This window comes from Primulina tabacum, chromosome 10 (genome assembly GCF_025594145.1).
Source record: "Primulina tabacum isolate GXHZ01 chromosome 10, ASM2559414v2, whole genome shotgun sequence".
Classification (NCBI taxonomy): domain Eukaryota; kingdom Viridiplantae; phylum Streptophyta; class Magnoliopsida; order Lamiales; family Gesneriaceae; genus Primulina; species Primulina tabacum.
Window position 1 is genome coordinate 40,275,878 of NC_134559.1, and position 24,717 is coordinate 40,300,594.

Sequence of the window (24,717 nt, forward strand, 5' to 3'; positions counted from 1 at the left end):
CGCACCCGACATTGAGTGGGATGTTTATTCTTATATCCCTCGAGTAGTGGAGCGGGCGGCGATGGACAACACGCGGCACTGCTCTCGCCCAATCATAACCATGAAGTTAAGCGTTCTGGCGCGATGGCAGAGGTAGGAAGGGTGACCTCCCTAAAAAGACCTCGTGTCGCGACCGTTTACGTAAATTATAGATAAAACAGTCGAAATAATTGTTTTTAATGAGTTGACCGTCTCCGGAGTAATCTGCGTCATACCCTTCCGCACAGAACCGGCTCACGACAACAAAAATCGATAAATGTTCCCAGAAAATAAAAAAAAAATAAGAAGAAGGAAATAAGAATGTAAAGCTATATTATTCTTCGGATACGATAAAATGGAACCAGAATCGAATTTCGAACTTCCTAAGCGGATTTCTCGAGGAAACGAATCTTAACAGAAGCGGAAATCGCAAATTAGAGGGTCTTAGAGAAGGAATTCGGCTAAAATCTCGTCAGCTCATTGCGTAGTAATGAGTCTCGTCCGTTTGCCCGTTTACAATCAAATTAGCCTACAATTTTGTCCAAATCCGGCAGTGCCCGAGCTACTTTCATTTAACATGTCTTATCTGGTCCCGATCGAGATTCAGATGATTTGAGCCGAAAATCGTCTGTCAACAAGTAATCAAAAATAGAAAAACACGAAAAGGGTGCAACACGAGGACTTCCCAGGGGGTCACCCATCCTAGTACTGCCTTTCGCCCAAGGCACACTTAACTTCGGAGTTCTGATGGGAATCCGGTGCATTAGTGCTGGGATGATCGCACCCGACATTGAGTGGGATGTTATTCTTATATCCCTCGAGTACGTGTGGAGCGGGCGGCGATGGACAACACGCGGCACTGCTCTCGCCCAATCATAACCATGAAGTTAAGCGTTCTGGCGCGATGGCAGAGCTAGGATGCGTGACCTCCCTAGGGAAGATCTCGTATCGCGACCGTTTACGTAAATTATGGATAAAACAGTCGAAATAATTGTTTTTAATGAGTTAACCGTCTCCGGAGTAATCTGCGTCATATCCTTCCGCACAGAACCGCTCACGCAACAACAAATCGATAAATGTTCCCAGAAAATAGAAAAAAAAAATAAGAAGAAGGAAATAACGAATGTAAAGCTATTATTATGCCTGAGATACGATAAAATGGAACCGGAAATCGAATTTCGAACTTCCTAGGCGATTTCTCGAGGAAACGAAAGCTGAACAGAAGCGGTAAATCGCAAATTAGAGTGTCTTAGAGATGGAATTAGGCTAAAATCTCGTCAGCTCATTGCTTGTAATGAGTCTCGTCCGTTTGCCCTTTACAATCAAATTAGCCTACAATTTTGTCCAAATCTGGCAGTGCCCGAGCTACTTTAATTTCACATGTCTTATTTGGTCCCTATTGAGATTCAGTTGATTTGAGCCGAAAATCGTCAGTCAACAAATAATCAAAAATAGAAAAACACGAAAAGGGGTGCAACACGCTTAACTTCGGAGTTCTGATGGGATCCGGTGCATTAGTGCTGGTATGATCGCACCCGACATTTAGTGGGATGTTTATTCTTATATCCCTCGAGTACGTGTGGAGCGGGCGGCGATGGACAACACGCGGCACTGCTCTCGCCCAATCATAACCATGAAGTTAAGCGTTCTGGCGCGATGACAGAGGTAGGATGGGTGACTTCCTTGGGAAGACCTCGTGTCGCGACCGTTTACGTAAATTATGGATAAAACAGTCGAAATAATTGTTTTTAATGAGTTAACCGTCTCCGGAGTAATTTGCGTCATACTCTTCCGCACAGAACCGGCTCACGACAACAAAAATCGATAAATGTTCCCAGAAAATAGAAAAAAAAATAAGAAGAAGGAAATAACGAATGTAAAGCTATTATTATTTCTTTGTATACGATAAAATGGAACCAGAATCGAATTTCGAACTTCCTAAGCGGATTTCTCGAGGAAACGAAAGCTTAACAGAAGCGGTAAATCGCAAATTAGAGGGTCTTAGAGAACGAATTCGGCTAAAATCTCGTCAGCTCATTGCGTAGTAATTAGTCTCGTCCGTTTGCCCGTTTACAATCAAATTAGCCTACAATTTTGTCCAAATTCGGCAGTGCCCGAGCTACTTTCATTTCACATGTCTTATCTGATCTCGATCGAGATTCAGATGATTTGAGCCGAAAATCGTCTGTCAACAAGTAATCAAAAATAGAAAAACACGAAAAGGGGTGCAACACGAGGACTTCCCAGGGGGTCACCCATCCTAGTACTGCGCTTTCGTCCAAGCACGCTTAACTTCGTAGTTCTGATGGGATCCGGTGCATTAGTGCTGGTATGATCGCACCCGACATTGAGTGGGATGTTTATTCTTATATCCCTCGAGTACGTTTGGAGCGGGCGGCGATGGACAACACGCGGCACTGCTCTCGCCCAATCATAACCATGAAGTTAAGCGTTCTGCCGCGATGGCAGAGTTAGGATGGGTGACCTCCCTGGGAAGACCTCGTGTCTCGACCGTTTACGTAAATTATGGATAAAACAGTCGAAATAATTGTTTTTAATGAGTTAACCGTCTCCGGAGTAATCTGCGTCATACCCTTCCGCACAGAACCGGCTCACGACAACAAAAATCGATAAATGTTCCCAGAAAATAGAAAAAAAAATAAGAAGAAGGAAATAACGAATGTAAAGCTATTATTATGCCTGAGATACGATAAAATGGAACCGGAATCGAATTTCGAACTTCCTAGGCGGATTTCTCGAGGAAACGAAAGCTGAACAGAAGCGGTAAATCGCAAATTAGAGTGTCTTAGAGATGGAATTAGGCTAAAATCTCGTCAGCTCATTGCGTAGTAATGAGTCTCGTCCGTTTGCCCGTTTACAATCAAATTAGCCTACAATTTTGTCCAAATCTGGCAGTGCCCGAGCTACTTTAATTTCACATGTCTTATCTGGTCCCTATTGAGATTCAGTTGATTTGAGCCGAAAATCGTCAGTCAACAAGTAATCAAAAATAGAAAAACACGAAAAGGGGTGCAACACGCTTAACTTCGGAGTTCTGATGGGATCCGGTGCATTAGTGCTGGTATGATCGCACCCGACATTGAGTGGGATGTTTATTCTTATATCCCTCGAGTACGTGTGGAGCGGGCGGCGATGGACAACACGCGGCACTTCTCTCGCCCAATCATAACCATGAAGTTAAGCGTTCTGGCGCGATGACAGAGGTAGGATGGGTGACCTCCTTGGGAAGACCTCGTGTCGCGACCGTTTACGTAAATTATGGATAAAACAGTCGAAATAATTGTTTTTAATGAGTTAACCGTCTCCGGAGTAATCTGCGTCATACTCTTCCGCACAGAACCGGCTCACGACAACAAAAATCGATAAATGTTCCCAGAAAATAGATTAAAAATAAGAAGGAAATAACGAATGTAAAGCAATTATTATGCCTGGGATACGATAAAATGGAACCGGAATCGAATTTCGAACTTCCTAAGCGGATTTCTCGAGAAAACGAAAGCTTAACAGAAGCGGTAAATCGCAAATTAGAGGGTCTTAGAGAAGGAATTCGGCTAAAATGTCGTCAGCTCATTGCGTAGTAATTAGTCTCGTCCGTTTGCCCGTTTACAATCAAATTAGCCTACAATTTTGTCCAAATCCGGCAGTGCCCGAGCTACTTTCATTTCACATGTCTTATCTGGTCTCGATCGAGATTCAGATGATTTGAGCCGAAAATCGTCTGTCAACAAGTAATCAAAAATAGAAAAACACGAAAATGGGTGCAACACGAGGACTTCCCATGGGGTCACCCATCCTAGTACTGCGCTTTCGTCCAAGCACGCTTAACTTCGTAGTTCTGATGGGATCCGGTGCATTAGTGCTGGTATGATCGCACCCGACATTGAGTGGGATGTTTATTCTTATATCCCTCGAGTACGTGTGGAGCGGGCGGCGATGGACAACACGCGGCACTGCTCTCGCCCAATCATAACCATGAAGTTAAGCGTTCTGGCGCGATGGCAGAGCTAGGATGCGTGACCTCCCTGGGAAGATCTCGTATCGCGACCGTTTACGTAAATTATGGATAAAACAGTCGAAATAATTGTTTTTAATGAGTTAACCGTCTCCGGAGTAATCTGCGTCATACCCTTCCGCACAGAACCGGCTCACGACAACAAAAATCGATAAATGTTCCCAGAAAATAGAAAAAAAATAAGAAGAAGGAAATAACGAATGTAAAGCAATTATTATGTTTGGGATACGATAAAATGGAACCGGAATCGAATTTCGAACTTCCTAAGCGGATTTCTCGAGAAAACGAAAGCTTAACAGAAGCGGTAAATCGCAAATTAGAGGGTCTTAGAGAAGGAATTCGGCTAAAATCTCGTCAGCTCATTGCGTAGTAATTAGTCTCGTCCGTTTGCCCGTTTACAATCAAATTAGCCTACAATTTTGTCCAAATCCGGCAGTGCCCGAGCTACTTTCATTTCACATGTCTTATCTGGTCTCGATCGAGATTCAGATGATTTGAGCCGAAAATCGTCTGTCAACAAGTAATCAAAAATAGAAAAACACGAAAAGGGGTGCAACACGAGGACTTCCCAGGGGGTCACCTATCCTAGTACTGCGCTTTCGTCCAAGCACGCTTAACTTCGTAGTTCTGATGGGATCCGGTGCATTAGTGCTGGTATGATCGCACCCGACATTGAGTGGGATGTTTATTCTTATATCCCTCGAGTACGTTTGGAGCGGGCGGCGATGGAAAACACGCGGCACTGCTCTCGCCCAATCATAACCATGAAGTTAAGCGTTCTGCCGCGATGGAAGAGTTAGGATGGGTGACCTCCCTGGGAAGACCTCGTGTCTCGACCGTTTACGTAAATTATGGATAAAACAGTCGAAATAATTGTTTTTAATGAGTTAACCGTCTCCGGAGTAATCTGCGTCATACCCTTCCGCACAGAACCGGCTCACGACAACAAAAATCGATAAATGTTCCCAGAAAATAGAAAAAAAAATAAGAAGAAGGAAATAATGAATGTAAAGCTATTATTATGCCTGAGATACGATAAAATGGAACCGGAATCGAATTTCGAACTTCCTAGGCGGATTTCTCGAGGAAACGAAAGCTGAACAGAAGCGGTAAATCGCAAATTAGAGTGTCTTAGAGATGGAATTAGGCTAAAATCTCGTCCGTTTGCCCGTTTACAATCAAATTAGCCTACAATTTTGTCCAAATCGGGCAGTGCCCGAGCTACTTTAATTTCACATGTCTTATCTGGTCCCTATTGAGATTCAGTTGATTTGAGCCGAAAATCGTCATTCAACAAGTAATCAAAAATATAAAAACACGAAAAGGGGTGCAACACGCTTAACTTCGGAGTTCTGATGGGATCCGGTGCATTAGTGCTGGTATGATGGCACCCGACATTGAGTGGGATGTTTATTCTTATATCCCTCGAGTACGTGTGGAGCGGGCGGCGATGGACAACACGCGGCACTGCTCTCGCCCAATCATAACCATGAAGTTAAGCGTTCTGGCGCGATGACAGAGGTAGGATGGGTGACCTCCTTGGGAAGACCTCGTGTCGCGACCGTTTACGTAAATTATGGATAAAACAGTCGAAATAATTGTTTTTAATGAGTTAACCGTCTCCGGAGTAATCTGCGTCATACTCTTCCGCACAGAACCGGCTCACGACAACAAAAATCGATAAATGTTCCCAGAAAATAGATTAAAAATAAGAAGAAGGAAATAACGAATGTAAAACAATTATTATGCCTGGGATACGATAAAATGGAACCGGAATCGAATTTTGAACTTCCTAAGCTGATTTCTCGAGGAAACGAAAGCTTAACAGAAGCGGTAAATCGCAAATTAGAGGGTCTTAGAGAAGGAATTCGGCTAAAATCTCGTCAGGTCATTGCGGAGAATGAATCTCGTCTGTTTGCCCGTTTTTACAATCAAATGAGCTTACAATTTTGTCCAAATCCGGCAGTGCCCGAGCTACTTTCATTTCACATGTCTTATCTGGTCCGATCGAGATTCAGATGATTTGAGCCGAAAATCGTCTGTCAACAAGTAATCAAAAATAGAAAAACACGAAAATGGGTGCAACACGAGAACTTCCCAGGGGGTCACCCATCCTAGTACTACTCTCGCCCAAGCACGCTTAACTTCGGAGTTCTGATGGGATCCGGTGCATTAGTGCTGGTATGATGGCACCCGACATTGAGTGGGATGTTTATTCTTATATCCCTCGAGTACGTGTGGAGCGGGCGACGATGGACAACACGCGGCACTGCTCTCGCCCAATCATAACCATGAAGTTAAGCATTCTGGAGCGATGACAGAGGTAGGATGGGTGACCTCCTTGGGAAGACCTGGTGTCGCGACCGTTTACGTAAATTATGGATAAAACAGTCGAAATAATTGTTTTTAATGAGTTAACCGTCTCCGGAGTAATCTGCGTCATACTCTTCCGCACAGAACCGGCTCACGACAACAAAAATCGATAAATGTTCCCAGAAAATAGATTAAAAATAAGAAGAAGGAAATAACGAATGTAAAGCAATTATTATGCCTGGGATACGATAAAATGGAACCGGAATCGATTTTCGAACTTCCTAAGCGGATTTCTCGAGGAAACGAAAGCTTAACAGAAGCTGTAAGTCGCAAATTAGAAGGTCTTAGAGAAGGAATTCGGCTAAAATCTCGCCAGCTCATTGCGTAGCAATGAGTCACGTCCGTTTGCCCGTTTACAATCAAATTAGCCTACAATTTTGTCCAGATCCGGCAGTGCCCGAGCTACTTTCATTTCAAATGTCTTATCTGGTCCCGATCGAGATTCAGATGATTTGAGCCGAAAATCGTCTGTCAACAAGTAATCAAAAATAGAAAAACACGAAAAGGGGTGCAACACAAGGACTTCCCCAGAGTTCTGATGGGATACGGTGCATTAGTGCTGGTATGATCGCACCCGACATTGAGTGGGATGTTTATTCTTATATCCCTCGAGTATGTGTGGAGCGGGCGGCGATTGACAACACGCGGCCCTGCTCTCCCCCAATCATAACCATGAAGTTAAGCGTTCTGGCGCGATGGCAGAGCTAGGATGGGTGACCTTTCTGGGTAGACCTCGTGTCGCGACCGTTTACGTAAATTATGGATAAAACAGTCGAAATAATTGTTTTTAATGAGTTAGCCGTCTCCGGAGTAATCTGCGTCATACCCTTCCGCACAGAACCGGCTCACGACAACAAAAATCGATAAATGTTCCCAGAAAATAGAAAAAAAATAAGAAGAAGGAAATAACGAATGTAAAGCTATTATTATGCCTGGGATACGATAAAATGGAACCGGAATCGAATTTCGAACTTCCTAAGTGGATTTCTCGAAGAAACGAAAGTTTAGCAAGAGCGGTAAATCGCAAATTAGAGGGTCTTAGAGAACGAATTCGGCTAAAATCTCGTCAGCTCATTGCGTAGTAATGAGTCTCGTCCGTTTGCCCGTTTACAATCAAATTAGCCTACAATTTTGTCCAAATCCGGCAGTGCCCGAGCTACTTTCATTTCACCTGTCTTATCTGGTCCCGATCAAGATTCAGATGATTTGAGCCGAAACTCGTCTGTCAACAAATAATCAGAAATAGAAAAACACGAATAGGGGTGCAACACGAGGACTTCCGAGGGGGTCACCCATCCTACTACTACTCTCGCCCAAGCACGCTTAACTTCGTAGTTCTGATGGGATCCGGTGCATTAGTGCTGGTATGATCACACCCGACATTGAGTGGGATGTTTATTCTTATATCCCTCGAGTACGTGTAGAGCGGGCAGCGATGGACAACACGCGGCACTGCTCTCGCCCAATCATAACCATGAAGTTAAGCGTTCTGGCTCGATGGCAGAGGTAGGATGGGTGACCTCCCTGGGAAGACCTCGTGTCGCTACCGTTTACGTAAATTATAGATAAAACAATCGAAATAATTGTTTTTAATGAGTTGACCGTCTCCGGAGTAATCTGCGTCATTCCCTTCCGCACAGAACCGGCTCACGACAACAAAAATCGATAAATGTTCCCAGAAAATAAAAAAAAATAAGAAGAAGGAAATAACGAATGTAAAGCTATTATTATTCTTACGATACGATAAAATGGAACAAGAATCGAATTTCGAACTTCCTAAGCGGATTTCTCGAGGAAACGAAAGCTTAACAGAAGCGGTAAATCTCAAATTAGAGGGTCTTAGAGAAGGAATTCGGCTAAAATCTCGTCAGCTCATTGCGTAGTAATGAGTCTCGTCCGTTTGCCCGTTTACAATCAAATTAGCCTACAATTTTGTCCAAATCCGGCAGTGCCCGAGCTACTTTCATTTCACATGTCTTATCTGGTCCCGATCGAGATTCAGATGATTTGAGCCGAAAATCGTCTGTCAACAAGTAATCAAAAATAGAAAAACACGAAAAGGGGTGCAACCCGAGGACTTCCCAGGGGGGCACCCATCCTAGTAATGCTCCTCGCCCAAGCACGCTTAACTTCGGAGTTCTGATGTGATCCGATGCATTAGTGCTGGTATGATCGCACCCGTCATTGAGTGGGATGTTTATTCTTATATCCCTCGAGTACGGGTGGAGCAAGCGGCGATGGACAACCTGCGGCACTGTTCTCGCCCAATCAGAACCATGAAGTTAAGCGTTCTGGCGCGATGGCAGAGCTAGGATGGGTGACCTCCCTGGGAAGACCTCGTTTCGCGACCGTTTACGTAAATTATGGATAAAACAGTCGAAATAATTGTTTTTAAAAAGTTAACCATCTCCGGAGTAATCTGCGTCATACCCTTCCGCACAGAACCGGCTCACGACAACAAAAATCGATAAATGTTCCCACAAAATAGAAAAAAAAATTAGAAGAAGGAAATAACGAATGTAAAGCAATTATTATGTTTGGAATACGATAAAATGGAACCGGAATCGAATTTCAAACTTTCTAAGCGGATTTATCGAGGAAATGAAAGCTTAACAGAAGCGGTAATCGCAAATTAGAGGGTCTTAGAGAAGGAATTCGGCTAAAATCTCGTCAGCTCATTGCGTAGTAATGAGTCTCGTTTGTTTGCCCGTTTACAATCAAATTAGCCTACAATTTTGTCCAAATCCGGCATTGCCCGAGCTACTTTCATTTCACATGTCTTATCTGGTCCCGATCGAGATTCAGATGATTTGAGCCGAAAATCGTCTGTCAACAAGTAATCAAAAATAGAAAAACACGAAAAGGGGTGCAACACGAGGACTTCCCAGGGGGTCACCCATCTTAGTACTGCGCTTTCGCCCAAGCACGCTTAACTTCGGAGTTCTGATGGGATCCGGTGCATTAGTGCTGGTATGATCGCACCGGACATTGAGTGGGATGTCTATTCTTATATCCCTCGAGTACGTGTGGAGCGGGCGGCATTGGACAACACGCGGCACTACTCCCGCCCAATCATAACCATGAAGTTAAGCGTTCTGGCGCGATGGCAGAGCTAGGATGGGTGACCTCCTTGGGAAGACCTCGTGTCGCGACCGTTTACGTAAATTATGGATAAAACAGTCGAAATTATTGTTTTTAATGAGTTCACCGTCTCCGGAGTAATCTGCGTCATAACCTTCCACACAGAACCGGCTCACGACAACAAAAATGAATAAATGTTCCCAGAAAATAGAAAAAAAAAATAAGAAGGAAATAACGAATGTAAAGCTATTATTATGCTTAGGATACGATAAAATGGAACCGGAATCGAATTTCGAACTTTCTAAGCGGATTTCTCGAGGAAACGAAAGCTTAACAGAAGCGGTAAATCGCAAATTAGAGGGTCTTAGAGAAGGAATTCGGATAAAATCTCGTCAGCTCATTGCGTAGTAATGAGTCTCCTCCGTTTGCCCGTTTACAATCATATTAGCCTACAATTTTGTTCAAATCCGGCAGTGCCCGAGCTACTTTCATTTAACATGTCTTATGTGGTCCCGATCGAGATTCAGATGATTTGAGCCGAAAATCGTCTGTCAACAAGTAATCAAAAATAGAAAAACACGAAAAGGGGTGCAACACGAGGACTTCCCAGGGGGTCACCCATCCTAGTACTGCGCTTTCGCCCAAGCACGCTTAACTTCGGAGTTCTGATGGGATCCGGTGCATTGGTGCTGGTATGATCGCACCCGACATTGAGTGGGATGTTTATTCTTATATCCCTCGAGTACGTGTGGAGCGGACGGCGATGGACAACACGCGGCTCTGCTCTCGCCCAATCATAACCATGAAGTTAAGCGTTCTGGCGCGATGGCTGAGCTAGGATGGGTGACCTCCCTGGGAAGACCTCGTATAGCGACCGTTTATGTAAATTATGGATAAAACAGTCGAAATAATTGTTTTTCATGAGTTAACCGTCTCCGGAGTAATCTGCTTCATACCCTTCCGCACAGAACCGGCTCACGACAACAAAAATCGATAAATGTTCCCAGAAAATAGAAAAAAAATAAGAAGAAGGAAATAACGAATGTAAAGCTATTATTATGCCTCGGATACGATAAAATGGAACCGGAATCGAATTTCGAACTTCCTAAGCGGATTTCTCGAGAAAACGAAAGCTTAACAGAAGCGGTAAATCGCAAATTAGAGGGTCATAGAGAAGGAATTCGGCTAAAATCTCGTCAGCTCATTGCGTAGTAATGAGTCTCGTCCGTTTGCCCGTTCACAATCAAATTAGCCTACAATTTTGTCCAAATCCGGCAGTGGCCGAGCTACTTTCATTTCACATGTCTTATCTGGTCCCGATCGAGATTCAGATGATTTGAGCCGAAAATCGTCTGTCAAAAAGTAATCAAAAATAGAAAAACACGAAAAGTGGTGCAACACGAGGACTTCCGAGGGGGTCACCCATCCTAGTACTGCTCTCGCCCCAAGCACGCTTAACTTCGGAGTTCTGATGGGATCCGGTACATTAGTGCTGGTATGATCGCACCCGACATTGAGTGGGATGTTTATCCTTATATCCCTCGAGTACGTGTGGAGCGGGCGGCGATGGACAACACGCGGCACTGCTCTCGCCCAATCATAACCATGAAGTTAAGCGTTCTGGCGCGATGGCAGAGCTAGGATGGGTGACCTCCCTGGGAAGACCTCGTGTCGCGACCGTTTACGTAAATTATGGATAAAACAGTCGAAATAATTGTTTTTAATGAGTTCACCGTCTCCGGAGTAATCTGCGTCATACCCTTCCGCACAGAACCGGCTCACAACAACAAAAATCGATAAATGTTCCAAGAAAATAAAAATAAAATAAGAAGAAAGAAATAACGAATGTAAAGCTATTATTATTCTTAGGATACGATAAAATGGAACCAGAATCGAATTTCGAACTTCCTAAGCGGATTTCTCGAGGAAACGAAAGCTTAACAGAAGCGGTAAATTGCAAATTAGAGGGTCTTAGAGAAGGAATTCGGATAAAATCTCGTCAGCTCATTGCGTAGTAATGAGTCTCGTCCGTTTGCCCGTTTACAATCAAATTAGCCTACAATTTTGTCCAAATCCGGCAGTGCCCGAGCTACTTTCATTTCACATGTTTTATCTGGTCCCGATTGAGATTCAGATGATTTGAGCCGAAAATCGTCTGTCAACAAGTAATCAAAAATAGAAAAACACGAAAAGGGGTGCAACACGAGGACTCCCCAGGGGGTCACCCATCCTAGTACTGCGCTTTCGCCCAAGCACGCTTAACTTCGGAGTTCTGATGGGATCCGGTGCATTAGTGCTGGTATGATCGCACCCGACATTGAGTGGGATATTTATTCTTATATCCCTCGAGTACGTGTGGAGCATGCGGCGATGGACAACACGCGGCACTGCTCTCGCCCAATCATAACCATGAAGTTAAGCGTTCTGGCGCGATGGCAGAGCTAGGATGGGTGACCTCCCTGGGAAGACCTCGTGTCGCGACCGTTTACGTAAATTATGGATAAAACAGTCGAAATAATTTTTTTTAATGAGTTCTCCGTCTCCAGAGTAATCTGCGTCATATCCTTCCGCACAAAACCGGCTCACGACAACAAAAATCGATAAATGTTCCCAGAAAATAGAAAATAAAATAAGAAGAAGGAAATAACGAATATAAAGCTGTTATTATGCCTGGGATACGATAAAATGGAACCGGAATCGAATTTCGAACTTCCTAAGCGGATTTCTCGAGGAAACGAAAGCTTAATAGAAGCGGTAAATCGCAAATTAAAGGGTCTTAGAGAAGAAATTCGGATAAAATCTCGTCAGCTCATTGCGTAGTAATGAGTCTCGTCCGTTTGCCCGTTTACAATCAAATTAGCCTACAATTTTGTCCAAATCCGGCAGTGCCCGAGCTACTTTCATTTCACAAGTCTTATCTGGTCCCGAACGAGATTCAGATTATTTGAGCCGAAAATCGTCTGTCAACAAGTAATCAAAAATAGAAAAACACGACAAGGGGTGCAACACAAGGACTTCTATGAATGTAAAGCTATTATTATTTCTGGGATACGATAAAATGGATCCGGAATCGAATTTCGAACTTCCTAAACGGATTTCTCGAGGAAATGGAACTTTAACAGAAGCGTTAAATCGCAAATTAGAGGATCTTAGAGAAGAAATTTAGCTAAAATCTCGCGAGCACTTTGCGGAGTAATGAGTCTCGTCCGTTTGCCCGTTTACAATAAAATTAGCCTACAATTTTGTCCAAATCAGGCAGTACCCGAGCTACGCTGATTTCACATGTCTTATTTGGTCCCGATCGAGATTCAGATGATTTGAGCAGAAAATCGTCCGTCAACAAGTAATCAAAAATAGAAAAACACGAAAAGGGGTGAAACACGAGGACTTCCCAGGTGGTCACCGATCCTAGTACTGCGCTTTCGCCCAAGCACGCTTAACTTCGGAGTTCTGATGGGATCCGGTGCATTAGTGCTGGTATGATCGCACCCGACATTGAGTGGGATGTTTATTCTTATATCCCTCGAGTACGTGTGGAGCGGGCGGCGATGGACAACACGCGGCACTGCTCTCGCCCAATCATAACCATGAAGTTAAGCGTTCTGGCGCGATGGCAGAGCTAGGATGGGTGACCTCCCTGGGAAGACCTCGTCTCGCGACCGTTTACGTAAATTATGGATAAATCAGTCGAAATAATTGTTTTTAATGAGTTAATCGTCTCCGGGGTAATCTGCGTCATACCCTTCCGCACAGAACCGGCTCACGACAAGAAAAATCGATAAATGTTCCCAGAAAATAGAAAAAAAATAAGAAGAAGGAAATAACGAATGTAAAGCTATTATTATGCCTCGGATACGATAAAATGGAACCGGAATCGAATTTCGAACTTCCTAAGCGGATTTCTCGAGAAAACGAAAGCTTAACAGAAGCGGTAAATCGCAAATTAGAGGGTCTTAAAGAAGGAATTCGGCTAAAATCTCGTCAGCTCATTGCGTAGTAATGAGTCTCGTCCGTTTGCCCGTTTACAATCAAATTAACCTACAATTTTGTCCAAATCCGGCAGTGCCCGAGCTACTTTCATTTCACATGTCTTATCTGGTCCCGATCGAGATTCAGATGATTTGAGCCGAAACTCGTCTGTCAACAAGTAATCAGAAATAGAAAAAAACGAAAAGGGGTGCAACACGAGGACTTCCCAGGAGGTCACCCATCCTAGTACTGCGCTTTCGCCCAAGCACGCTTAACTTCGGAGTTCTGATGGGATCCGGTGCATTAGTGCTGGTATGATCGCACCTGACATTGAGTGGGATGTTTATTCTTATATCCCTCGAGTACGTGTGGAGCGGACGGCGATGGACAATACGCGGCTCTGCTCTCGCCCAATCATAACCATGAAGTTAAGCGTTCTGGCGCGATGGCTGAGCTAGGATGGGTGACCTCCCTGGGAAGACCTCGTATTGCGACCGTTTATGTAAATTATGGATAAAACAGTCGAAATAATTGTTTTTCATGAGTTAACCGTCTCCGGAGTAATCTGCGTCATACCCTTCCGCACAGAACCGGCTCACGACAACAAAAATCGATAAATGTTCCCAGAAAATAGAAAAAAAATAAGAAGAAGGAAATAACGAATGTAAAGCTATTATTATGCCTCGGATACGATAAAATGGAACCGGAATCGAATTTCGAACTTCTTAAGCGGATTTCTCGAGAAAACGAAAGCTTAACAGAAGCGGTAAATCGCAAATTAGAGGGTCTTAGAGAAGGAATTCGTCTAAAATCTCGTCAGCTCATTGCGTAGTAATGAGTCTCGTCCGTTTGCCCGTTCACAATCAAATTAGCCTACAATTTTGTCCAAATCCGACAGTGGCCGAGCTACTTTCATTTCACATGTCTTATCTGGTCCCGATCGAGATTCAGATGATTTGAGCCGAAAATCGTCTGTCAACAAGTAATCAAAAATAGAAAAACACGAAAAGTGGTGCAACACGAGGACTTCTCAGGGGGTCACCCATCCTAGTACTGCTCTCGCCCCAAGCACGCTTAACTTCGATGTTCTGATGGGATCCGGTACATTAGTGCTGGTATGATCGCACCCGACATTGAGTGGGATGTTTATCCTTATATCCCTCGAGTACGTGTGGAGCGGGCGGCGATTGACAACACGCGGCACTGCTCTCGCCCAATCATAACCATGAAGTTAAGCGTTCTGGCGCGATGGCAGAGCTAGGATGGGTGACCTCCCTGCGAAGACCTCGTGTCGCGACCGTTTACGTAAATTATGGATAAAACAGTCGAAATAATTGTTTTTAATGAGTTCACCATCTCCGGAGTAATCTGCGTCATACCCTTCCGCAAAGAACCGGCTCACAACAACAAAAATCGATAAATGTTCCAAGAAAATAAAAATAAAATAAGAAGAAAGAAATAACGAATGTAAAGCTATTATTATTCTTAAGATACGATAAAATGGAACCAGAATCGAATTTCGAACTTCCTAAGCGGATTTCTCGAGGAAACGAAAGCTTAACAGAAGCGGTAAATTGCAAATTAGAGGGTCTTAGAGAAGGAATTCGGATAAAATCTCGTCAGCGCATTGCGTAGTAATGAGTCTCGTCCGTTTGCCCGTTTACAATCAAATTAGCCTACAATTTTGTCCAAATCCGGCAGTGCCCGAGCTACTTTCATTTCACATGTTTTATCTGGTCCCGATTGAGATTCAGATGATTTGAGCCGAAAATCGTCTGTCAACAAGTAATCAAAAATAGAAAAACACGAAAAGGGGTGCAACACGAGGACTCCCCAGGGGGTCACCCATCCTAGTACTGCGCTTTCGCCCAAGCACGCTTAACTTCGGAGTTCTGATGGGATCCGGTGCATTAGTGCTGGTATGATCGCACACGACATTGAGTGGGATGTTTATTCTTATATCCCTCGAGTACGTGTGGAGCGGGCGGCGATGGACAACACGCGGCACTGCTCTCGCCCAATCATAACCATGAAGTTAAGCGTTCTGGCGCGATGGCAGAGGTAGGATGGGTGACCTCCCTGGGAAGACCTCGTGTCGCGACCGTTTACGTAAATTATGGATAAAACAGTCGAAATAATTTTTTTTAATGAGTTCACCGTCTCCAGAGTAATCTGCGTCATACCCTGCCGCACAAAACCGGCTCACGACAACAAAAATCGATAAATGTTCCCAGAAAATAGAAAATAAAATAAGAAGAAGGAAATAACGAATGTAAAACTGTTATTATGCCTGGGATACGATAAAATGGAACCGGAATCGAATTTCGAACTTCCTAAGCGGATTTCTCGAGAAAACGAAAGCTTAACAGAAGCGGTAAATCGCAATTAGAGGGTCTTAAAGAAGGAATTCGGCTAAAATCTCGTCAGCTCATTGCGTAGTAATGAGTCTCGTCCGTTTGCCCGTTTACAATCAAATTAGCCTACAATTTTGTCCAAATCCGGCAGTGCCCGAGCTACTTTCATTTCACATGTCTTATCTGGTCTCGATCGAGATTCAGATGATTTGAGCCGAAACTCGTCTGTCAACAAGTAATCAAAAATAGAAAAACACGAAAAGGGGTGCAACACAAGGACTTCTATGAATGTAAAGCTATTATTATTTCTGGGATACGATAAAATGGATCCGGAATCGAATTTCGAACTTCCTAAACGGATTTCTCGAGGAAATGGAACATTAACAGAAGCGGTAAATCGCAAATTAGAGGGTCTTAGAGAAGAAATTTAGCTAAAATCTCGCGAGCACTTTGCGGAGTAATGAGTCTCGTCCGTTTGCCCGTTTACAATAAAATTAGCCTACAATTTTGTCCAAATCAGGCAGTACCCGAGCTACGCTGATTTCACATGTCTTATTTGGTCCCGATAGAGATTCAGATGATTTTAGCAGAAAATCGTCCGTCAACAAGTAATCAAAAATAGAAAAACACGAAAAGGGGTGAAACACGAGGACTTCCCAGGTGGTCACCGATCCTAGTACTGCGCTTTCGCCCAAGCACGCTTAACTTCGGAGTTCTGATGGGATCCGGTGCATTAGTGCTGGTATGATCGCACCCGACATTGAGTTGGATGTTTATTCTTATATCCCTCGAGTACGTGTGGAGCGGGCGGCGATGGACAACACGCGGCACTGCTCTCGCCCAATCATAACCATGAAGTTAAGCGTTCTGGCGCGATGGCAGAGCTAGGATGGGTGACCTCCCTGGGAAGACCTCGTCTCGCGACCGTTTACGTAAATTATGGATAAATCAGTCGAAATAATTGTTTTTAATGAGTTAATCGTCTCCGGGGTAATCTGCGTCATACCCTTCCGCACAGAACCGGCTCACGACAACAAAAATCGATAAATGTTCCCAGAAAATGGAAAAAAAATAAGAAGAAGGAAATAACGAATGTAAAGCTATTATTATGCCTCGGATACGATAAAATGGAACCGGAATCGAATTTCGAACTTCCTAAGCGGATTTCTCGAGAAAACGAAAGCTTAACAGAAGCGGTAAATCGCAATTAGAGGGTCTTAAAGAAGGAATTCGGCTAAAATCTCGTCAGCTCATTGCGTAGTAATGAGTCTCGTCCGTTTGCCCGTTTACAATCAAATTAGCCTACAATTTTGTCCAAATCCGGCAGTGCCCGAGCTACTTTCATTTCACATGTCTTATCTGGTCTCGATCGAGATTCAGATGATTTGAGCCGAAACTCGTCTGTCAACAAGTAATCAGAAATAGAAAAAAACGAAAAGGGGTGCAACACGAGGATTTCCCAGGGGGTCACCCATCCTAGTACTGCACTTTCGCCCAAGCACGCTTAACTTCGGAGTTCTGATGGGATCCGGTGCATTAGTGCTGGTATGATCGCACCTGACATTGAGTGGGATGTTTATTCTTATATCCCTCGAGTACGTGTGGAACGGGCGGTGATGGACAACACGCGGCACTGCTCTCGCCCAATCATAACCATGAAGTTTAGCGTTCTGACGCGATGACAGAGCTAGGATGGGTGATCTCCCTGGGAAGACCTCGTGTCGCGACCGTTTACGTAAAATATGGATAAAATAGTCGAAATAATTGTTTTTAATGAGTTCACCGTCTTCGGAGTAATCTGCGTCATACCCTTCCGCACAGAACCGGCTCACGACAACAAAAATCGATAAATGTTCCCAGAAAATAAAAAAAAAATAAGAAGAAGAAAATAACGAATGTAAAGCTATTATTATTCTTAGGATACGATAAAATGGAACCAGAATCGAATTTCGAACTTCCTAAGCGGATTTCTCGAGGAAACGAAATCTTAACAGAAGCGGTAAATGGCAAATTTGAGGGTCTTAGAGAAGGAATTCGGCTAAAATCTCGTCAGCTCATTGCGTAGTAATGAGTCTCGTCCGTTTGCCCGTTTACAATCAAATTAGCCTACAATTTTGTCCAAATCCGGCAGTGCCCGAGCTACTTTCATTTCACATGTCTTATTTGGTCCCGATCGAGATTCAGTTGATTTGAGCCGAAAATCGTCTGTCAACAAGTAATCAAAAATAGAAAAACACGAAAAAGGGTGCAACACGAGGACTTCCGAGGGGGTCACCCATCCTACTACTACTCTCGCCCAAGCACGCTTAACTTCGGAGTTTTGATGGGATCCGGTAGATTAGTGCTGGTATGATCGCACCCGACATTGAGTGGGATGTTTATCCTTATATCCCTCGAGTACGTGTGGAGCAGGCGGCGATGGACAACACGCGGCACTGCTCTCGCCCAATCATAACCATGAAGTTAAACGTTCTGACGCGATGGCAGAGCTAGGATGGGACCTCCCTGGGAAGACCTCGTGTCGCGACCATTTACGTAAATTATGGATAAAACAGTCGAAATAATTTTTTTTAATGAGTTCACCGTCTCCGGAGTAATCTGCGTCATACCCTTCCGCACAGAACCGGCTCACGACAACAAAAATCGATAAATGTTTCCAGAAAATAAAAAAAAATAAGAAGAATGAAATAACGAATGTAAAGCTATTATTATTCTTAGGATACGATAAAATGGAACCAGAATCGAATTTCGAACTTCCTAAGCGGATTTCTCGAGGAAACGAAAACTTAACAGAAGCGGTAAATGGCAAATTTGAGGGTCTTAGAGAAGGAATTCGGCTAAAATCTCGTCAGCTCATTGCGTAGTAATGAGTCTCGTCCGTTTGCCCGTTTACAATAAAATTAGCCTACAATTTTGTCCAAATCCGGCAGTGCCCAAGCTACTTTCATTTCACATGTCTTATCTGGTCCCGATCGAGATTCAGTTGATTTGAGCCGAAAATCGTCAGTCAACAAGTAATCAAAAATAGAAAAACACGAGGACTTCCGAGGGGGTCACCCATCCTACTACTACTCTCGCCCAAGCACGCTTAACTTCGGAGTTCTGATGGGATCCGGTACATTAGTGCTGGTATGATCGCACCCGACATTGAGTGGGATGTTTATCCTTATATCCCTCGAGTACGTGTGGAGCGGGCGGCGATGGACAACACGCGGCACTGCTCTCGCCCAATCATAACCATGAAGTTAAGCGTTCTGGCGCGATGGCAGAGGTAGGATGGGTGACCTCCTTGGGAAGACTTCATGTCGCGACAGTTTACGTAAATTATGGATAAAACAGTCGAAATATTTGTTTTTAATGAGTTAACCGTCTCCTGAGTAATCTGCGTCATACCCTTCCGCACAGAACCGGCTCACGACAACAAAAATCGATAAATGTTCCTCGAAAATAGAAAAAAAAATAAGAAGAAGGAAATAACGAATGTAAAGCAATTATTATGCCTGGGATACGATAAAATGGAACCGGAATCGAATTTCGAACTTCCTAAGCGGATTTCTCGAGAAAACGAAAGCTTAACAGAAGCGGTTAATCGCAAATTAGAGGGTCTTAGAGAAGGAATTCGGCTAAAATCTCGTCAGCTCATTGCGTAGTAATGAGTCTCGTCCATTTGCCTATTTACAATCAAAATAGCCTACAATTTTGTCCAAATCCGGCAGTGCCCGAGCTACTTTCATTTAACATGTCTTATCTGGTCCCGATCGAGATTCAGATTATTTGAGCCGAAACTCGTCTGTCAACAAGTAATCAGAAATAGAAAAACACGAAAAGGGGTGCAACACGAGGACTTCCTAGGGGGTCACCCATCCTAGTACTGCTCTCGCCCAAGCACGCTTAACTTCGGAGTTTTGATGGGATCCGGTGCATTAGTGCTGGTCTGATCGCACCAGACATTGAGTGGGATGTTTATTCTTATATCCCTCGAGTACGTGTGGAGCGGGCGGCGATGGACAACACGCGGCACTGCTCTCGCCCAATCATAACCATGAAGTTAAGCGTTCTGGCGCGATGGCAGAGGTAGGATGGGTGACCTCCTTGGGAAGACCTCGTGCGCGACCGTTTACGTAAATTATGGATAAAACAGTCGAAATAATTGTTTTTAATGAGTTAACCGTCTCCGGTGTAATCTGCGTCATACCCTTCCGCACAGAACCGGCTCACGACAACAAAAATCGATAAATGTTCCCAGAAAATAAAAAAAAAATAAGAAGAAGGAAATAACGAATGTAAAGCTATTATTATTCTTGGGATACGATAAAATGTAACAAGAATCGAATTTCGAACTTCCTAAGCGGATTTCTCGAGGAAACGAAAGCTTAACAGAAGCGGTAAATCGCAAATTAGAGGGTCTTAGAGAAGGAATTCAGCTAAAATCTCGTCAGCTCATTGCGTAGTAATGAGTCTCGTTCGTTTGCCCGTTTACAATCAAATTAGCCTACAATTTTGTCCAAATCCGGCAGTGCTTGAGCTGCGGTTATTTCACATGTCTTCTCTAGTCCTTATCGAGAGTCAGATGATTTGTGCCGAAAATCGTCTGTCAACAAGTAATCAAAAATTGAAAAACACGAAAAGGGATGCAACACGATTACTTCCCAGGGGGTCATCCATCAAAGTACTGCTCTCGCCCATGGCACGCTTAACTTCGGAGTTCTTATGGGATCCGGTGTATAATGCTGGTATGATCGCACCCGAAATTGAGTGGGATGTTTATCTTATATCCCTCGAGTACGTGTGGAGCGGGGGCGGCGATAGACAACACGCGGCACTGCTCTCCGCCCAATCATAACCAAGAAGTTAAGCGTTCTAGCGCGATGGCATAGCTAGGATGGTGACCTCCCTGGGAAGACCACGTATCGCGACCGTTTACTTAAATTATGGATAAAACAGTCGAAATAATTGTTTTAATGAGTTAACCGTCTCCGGAGTAATCTGCGTCATACCCTTCCGCACAGAACCGGCTCACGACAACAAAAATCGATAAATGTTCCCAGAAAATAAAAAAAAAATAGAAGAATGAAAATAAACGAATGTAAGCTATTATTATTCTTAGGATACGATAAATGGAACCAGAATCGAATTTCGAACTTCCTAAGCGGATTCTCGAAGGGAAACGAAAGCTTAACAGAAGCGGTAAAATCGCAAATTAGAGGGTCTTAGAGAAGGAATTCGGCTAAAATCTCGTCAGCTCATTGCGTAATAATGAGTCTCGTCCGTTTGCCCGTTTACAATCAAATTAGCCTAGAATTTTGTCCAAATCCGGCAGTGCCCGAGCTACTTTCATTTCCACTGTCTTATCTGGCCCCGATCGAGATTCAGATTATTTGATGCCGAAACTCGTCTGTGAACAAGTAATCAGAAATAGAAAAACACGAAAAGGGGTGCAACACGAGGACTTCCCAGGGGGTCACTTATCCTAGTACTGCTCTCGCCCAAGCACGCTTAACTTCGGAGTTCTGATGGGATCCGGTGCATTAGTGCTGGTATGATCGCACCGACTGAGTGGGATGTTTATTCTTATATCCCTCGAGTACGTGTGGAGCGGGCGGCGATGGACAACACGCGGCACTGCTCTCGCCCAATCATAACCATGAAGTTAAGCGTTCTGGCGCGATGGCAGGTAGGATGGGTGACCTCCCTGGGAAGACCTCGTGTCGCGACCGTTTACGTAAATTATGGATAAAACAGTCGAAATAATTGTTTTTAATGAGTTAACCGTCTCCGGAGTAATCTGCGTCATACCCTTCCGCACAGAACCGGCTCACGACAACAAAAATCGATAAATGTTCCCAGAAAATAGAAAAAAAAATAAGAAGAAGGAAATAACGAATGTAAAGCTATTATTCTGGGATACGATAAAATGGAACCGGAATCGAATTTCGAACTTCCTAAGCGGATTTCTCGAGGAAACGAAAGCTTAACAGAAGCGGTAAATCGCAAATTAGAGGGTCTTAGAGAAGGAATTCGGCTAAAATCTCGTCAGCTCATTGCGTAGTAATGAGTCTCGTCCGTTTGCCCGTTTACAATCAAATTAGCCTACAATTTTGTCCAAATCCGGCAGTGCCCGAGCTACTTTCATTTCACATGTCTTATCTGGTCCCGATCGAGATTCAGATGATTTGAGCCGAAAATCGTCTGTCAACAAGTAATCAAAAATAGAAAAACACGAAAAGGGTGCAACACGAGGACTTCCCAGGGGGTCACCCATCCTAGTTGCTCTCGCCCAAGCACGCTTAACTTCGGAGTTCTGATGGGATCCGGTGCATTAGTGCTGGTATGATCGCACCGACATTGAGTGGGATGTTTATTCTTATATCCCTCGAGTACGTGTGGAGCGGGCGGCGATGGACAACACGCGGCACTGCTCTCGCCCAATCATAACCATGAAGTTAAGCGTTCTGGCGCGATGGCAGAGTAGGATGGGTGACCTCCCTGGGAAGACCTCGTGTCGCGACCGTTTACTTAAATTATGGATAAACAGTCGAAATAATTATTTTAATGAGTTAACCGTCTCCGTGTAATCTGCGTCATACCCTCCGCACAGAACCGGCTCACGACAACAAAAATCGATAAATGTTCCCAGAAATAGAAAAAAAATAAGAAGAAGAAATAACGAATGTAAAGCTATTATTATTTTTGGGATACGATAAAATGGAACCAGAATCAATTTCGAACTTCCTACAGCGGATTTCTCGAGGAAACGAAAGCTTAACAAAAGCGGTAAAATCGCAAATTTGAGGGTCTTAGAGAAGGAATCGGCTAAATCTCGTCAGGCTCATTGCGTAGTAATGAGTCTCGTCCGTTTGCCTTTTAACAATCAAAATTAGCCTACAATTTTGTCCAAATCCGGCAGTGCCCGAGCTACTTTCATTTCACATGTCTATCTGGTCCCGATCGAGATTCAGATGATTTGAGCCGAAAATCGTCAACAAGTAATAAAAATAGAAAAACACGAAAAGGGTGCAACACGAGGACTTCCCAGGGGGTCACCCATCCTAGTACTGCTCTCGCCCAAGCACGCTTAACTTCGGAGTTCTGATGGGATCCGGTGCATTAGTGCTGGTATGATCGCACCCGACATTGAGTGGGATGTTTATTCTTATATCCCTCGAGTACGTGTGGAGCGGGCGGCGATGGACAACACGCGGCACTCTCGCCCAATCATAACCATGAAGTTAAGCGTTCTGGCGCGATGGCAGAGCTAGGATGGGTGACCCCCTGGGAAGACCTCGTGTCGCGACCGTTTACGTAAATTATGGATAAAACAGTCGAAATAATTGTTTTTAATGAGTTAACCGTCTCGGAGTAATCTGCGTCATACCCTTCCGCACAGAACCGGCTCACGACAACAAAAATCGATAAATGTTCCCAGAAAATAGAAAAAAAAATAAGAAGAAGGAAATAACGAATGTAAAGCTATTATTATGCCGGATACGATAAAATGGAACCGGAATCGAATTTCGAACTTCCTAAGCGGATTTCTCGAGGAAACGAAAGCTTAACAGAAGCGGTAAATCGCAAATTAGAGGGTCTTAGAGAAGGAATTCGGCTAAAATCTCGTCAGCTCATTGCGTAGTAATGAGTCTCGTCCGTTTGCCCGTTTACAATCAAATTAGCCTACAATTTTGTCCAAATCCGGCAGTGCCCGAGCTACTTTCATTTCACATGTCTTATCTGGTCCGATCGAGATTCAGATGATTTGAGCCGAAAATCGTCTGTCAACAAGTAATCAAAATAGAAAAACACGAAAAGGGTGCAACACGAGGACTTCCCAGGGGGTCACCCATCCTAGTACTGCTCTCGCCCAAGCACGCTTAACTTCGGAGTTCTGATGGGATCCGGTGCATTAGTGCTGGTATGATCGCACCGACATTGAGTGGGATGTTTATTCTTATATCCCTCGAGTACGTGTGGAGCGGGCGGCGATGGACAACACGCGGCACTGCTCTCGCCCAATCATAACCATGAAGTTAAGCGTTCTGGCGCGATGGCAGAGTAGGATGGGTGACCTCCCTGGGAAGACCTCGTGTCGCGACCGTTTACGTAAATTATGGATAAAACAGTCGAAATAATTGTTTTTAATGAGTTAACCGTCTCCGGAGTAATCTGCGTCATACCCTTCCGCACAGAACCGGCTCACGACAACAAAAATCGATAAATGTTCCCAGAAAATAGAAAAAAAAATAAGAAGAAGGAAATAACGAATGTAAAGCTATTATTATCTGGGATACGATAAAATGGAACCGGAATCGAATTTCGAACTTCCTAAGCGGATTTCTCGAGGAAACGAAAGCTTAACAGAAGCGGTAAATCGCAAATTAGGGTCTTAGAGAAGGAATTCGGCTAAAATCTCGTCAGCTCATTGCGTAGTAATGAGTCTCGTCCGTTTGTTTACAATCAAATTAGCCTACAATTTTGTCCAAATCCGGCAGTGCCCGAGCTACTTTCATTTCACATGTCTTATCTGGTCCCGATCGAGATTCAGATGATTTGAGCCGAAAATCGTCTGTCAACAAGTAATCAAAAATAGAAAAAAATGAAAAAGGGTGCAACACGAGGACTTCCCAGGGGGTCACCATCCTAGTACTGCTCTCGCCCAAGCACGCTTAACTTCGGAGTTCTGATGGGATCCGGTGCATTAGTGTTGGTATGATCGCACCCGACATTGAGTGGGATGTTTATTCTTATATCCCTCGAGTACGTGTGGAGCGGGCGGCGATGGACAACACGCGGCACTGCTCTCGCCCAATCATAACCATGAAGTTAAGCGTTCTGGCGCGATGGCAAGAGTAGGATGGGTGACCTCCCTGGGAAGACCTCGTGTCGCGACCGTTT

The 24,717-nt window shown here is 44.1% G+C and overlaps 25 non-coding genes and 1 pseudogene across 25 annotated transcripts; all 26 read right to left on the bottom strand.

Moving 5' to 3' along the window:
- Nucleotides 1–682: 682 nt before the first annotated feature.
- On the bottom strand, nucleotides 683–804 carry LOC142510460 (5S ribosomal RNA). Its single transcript, XR_012808570.1, has one exon. It is a non-coding gene; the product is annotated as a 5S ribosomal RNA (ribosomal RNA).
- Nucleotides 805–2,240: 1,436 nt separating this feature from the next.
- On the bottom strand, nucleotides 2,241–2,361 carry LOC142507096 (5S ribosomal RNA). The gene has a single exon (XR_012805361.1). It is a non-coding gene; the product is annotated as a 5S ribosomal RNA (ribosomal RNA).
- A 1,433-nt stretch (nucleotides 2,362–3,794) lies between these two features.
- On the bottom strand, nucleotides 3,795–3,915 carry LOC142508071 (5S ribosomal RNA). Its single transcript, XR_012806303.1, has one exon. It is a non-coding gene; the product is annotated as a 5S ribosomal RNA (ribosomal RNA).
- A 683-nt stretch (nucleotides 3,916–4,598) lies between these two features.
- LOC142508978 (5S ribosomal RNA) lies at nucleotides 4,599–4,719 on the bottom strand. Its single transcript, XR_012807173.1, has one exon. It is a non-coding gene; the product is annotated as a 5S ribosomal RNA (ribosomal RNA).
- Nucleotides 4,720–6,127: 1,408 nt separating this feature from the next.
- Nucleotides 6,128–6,246, bottom strand: LOC142508845 (5S ribosomal RNA). Its single transcript, XR_012807046.1, has one exon. It is a non-coding gene; the product is annotated as a 5S ribosomal RNA (ribosomal RNA).
- A 1,437-nt stretch (nucleotides 6,247–7,683) lies between these two features.
- LOC142515181 (5S ribosomal RNA) lies at nucleotides 7,684–7,802 on the bottom strand. Its single transcript, XR_012811037.1, has one exon. It is a non-coding gene; the product is annotated as a 5S ribosomal RNA (ribosomal RNA).
- Nucleotides 7,803–8,484: 682 nt separating this feature from the next.
- On the bottom strand, nucleotides 8,485–8,604 carry LOC142508762 (5S ribosomal RNA). The gene has a single exon (XR_012806965.1). It is a non-coding gene; the product is annotated as a 5S ribosomal RNA (ribosomal RNA).
- Nucleotides 8,605–9,287: 683 nt separating this feature from the next.
- Nucleotides 9,288–9,408, bottom strand: LOC142516645 (5S ribosomal RNA). The gene has a single exon (XR_012812429.1). It is a non-coding gene; the product is annotated as a 5S ribosomal RNA (ribosomal RNA).
- Nucleotides 9,409–10,090: 682 nt separating this feature from the next.
- LOC142515204 (5S ribosomal RNA) lies at nucleotides 10,091–10,211 on the bottom strand. Its single transcript, XR_012811060.1, has one exon. It is a non-coding gene; the product is annotated as a 5S ribosomal RNA (ribosomal RNA).
- Nucleotides 10,212–10,894: 683 nt separating this feature from the next.
- Nucleotides 10,895–11,014, bottom strand: LOC142515730 (5S ribosomal RNA). Its single transcript, XR_012811559.1, has one exon. It is a non-coding gene; the product is annotated as a 5S ribosomal RNA (ribosomal RNA).
- Nucleotides 11,015–11,697: 683 nt separating this feature from the next.
- On the bottom strand, nucleotides 11,698–11,818 carry LOC142516410 (5S ribosomal RNA). The gene has a single exon (XR_012812206.1). It is a non-coding gene; the product is annotated as a 5S ribosomal RNA (ribosomal RNA).
- A 1,057-nt stretch (nucleotides 11,819–12,875) lies between these two features.
- LOC142508667 (5S ribosomal RNA) lies at nucleotides 12,876–12,996 on the bottom strand. Its single transcript, XR_012806873.1, has one exon. It is a non-coding gene; the product is annotated as a 5S ribosomal RNA (ribosomal RNA).
- A 683-nt stretch (nucleotides 12,997–13,679) lies between these two features.
- LOC142515337 (5S ribosomal RNA) lies at nucleotides 13,680–13,800 on the bottom strand. The gene has a single exon (XR_012811189.1). It is a non-coding gene; the product is annotated as a 5S ribosomal RNA (ribosomal RNA).
- Nucleotides 13,801–14,483: 683 nt separating this feature from the next.
- On the bottom strand, nucleotides 14,484–14,603 carry LOC142507666 (5S ribosomal RNA). Its single transcript, XR_012805917.1, has one exon. It is a non-coding gene; the product is annotated as a 5S ribosomal RNA (ribosomal RNA).
- A 683-nt stretch (nucleotides 14,604–15,286) lies between these two features.
- Nucleotides 15,287–15,407, bottom strand: LOC142517538 (5S ribosomal RNA). Its single transcript, XR_012813280.1, has one exon. It is a non-coding gene; the product is annotated as a 5S ribosomal RNA (ribosomal RNA).
- Nucleotides 15,408–16,463: 1,056 nt separating this feature from the next.
- On the bottom strand, nucleotides 16,464–16,584 carry LOC142508668 (5S ribosomal RNA). Its single transcript, XR_012806874.1, has one exon. It is a non-coding gene; the product is annotated as a 5S ribosomal RNA (ribosomal RNA).
- Nucleotides 16,585–17,266: 682 nt separating this feature from the next.
- LOC142515227 (5S ribosomal RNA) lies at nucleotides 17,267–17,387 on the bottom strand. Its single transcript, XR_012811084.1, has one exon. It is a non-coding gene; the product is annotated as a 5S ribosomal RNA (ribosomal RNA).
- A 683-nt stretch (nucleotides 17,388–18,070) lies between these two features.
- On the bottom strand, nucleotides 18,071–18,189 carry LOC142516059 (5S ribosomal RNA). The gene has a single exon (XR_012811874.1). It is a non-coding gene; the product is annotated as a 5S ribosomal RNA (ribosomal RNA).
- A 663-nt stretch (nucleotides 18,190–18,852) lies between these two features.
- On the bottom strand, nucleotides 18,853–18,971 carry LOC142508865 (5S ribosomal RNA). Its single transcript, XR_012807066.1, has one exon. It is a non-coding gene; the product is annotated as a 5S ribosomal RNA (ribosomal RNA).
- A 684-nt stretch (nucleotides 18,972–19,655) lies between these two features.
- Nucleotides 19,656–19,774, bottom strand: LOC142515622 (5S ribosomal RNA). Its single transcript, XR_012811457.1, has one exon. It is a non-coding gene; the product is annotated as a 5S ribosomal RNA (ribosomal RNA).
- A 682-nt stretch (nucleotides 19,775–20,456) lies between these two features.
- On the bottom strand, nucleotides 20,457–20,575 carry LOC142511421 (5S ribosomal RNA; annotated as a pseudogene).
- Nucleotides 20,576–21,260: 685 nt separating this feature from the next.
- On the bottom strand, nucleotides 21,261–21,379 carry LOC142515463 (5S ribosomal RNA). The gene has a single exon (XR_012811308.1). It is a non-coding gene; the product is annotated as a 5S ribosomal RNA (ribosomal RNA).
- A 674-nt stretch (nucleotides 21,380–22,053) lies between these two features.
- LOC142506385 (5S ribosomal RNA) lies at nucleotides 22,054–22,170 on the bottom strand. Its single transcript, XR_012804679.1, has one exon. It is a non-coding gene; the product is annotated as a 5S ribosomal RNA (ribosomal RNA).
- Nucleotides 22,171–22,839: 669 nt separating this feature from the next.
- On the bottom strand, nucleotides 22,840–22,958 carry LOC142516466 (5S ribosomal RNA). Its single transcript, XR_012812259.1, has one exon. It is a non-coding gene; the product is annotated as a 5S ribosomal RNA (ribosomal RNA).
- A 674-nt stretch (nucleotides 22,959–23,632) lies between these two features.
- On the bottom strand, nucleotides 23,633–23,751 carry LOC142509785 (5S ribosomal RNA). The gene has a single exon (XR_012807940.1). It is a non-coding gene; the product is annotated as a 5S ribosomal RNA (ribosomal RNA).
- A 674-nt stretch (nucleotides 23,752–24,425) lies between these two features.
- On the bottom strand, nucleotides 24,426–24,543 carry LOC142515147 (5S ribosomal RNA). The gene has a single exon (XR_012811005.1). It is a non-coding gene; the product is annotated as a 5S ribosomal RNA (ribosomal RNA).
- Between the last annotated feature and the right edge of the window lie 174 nt (nucleotides 24,544–24,717).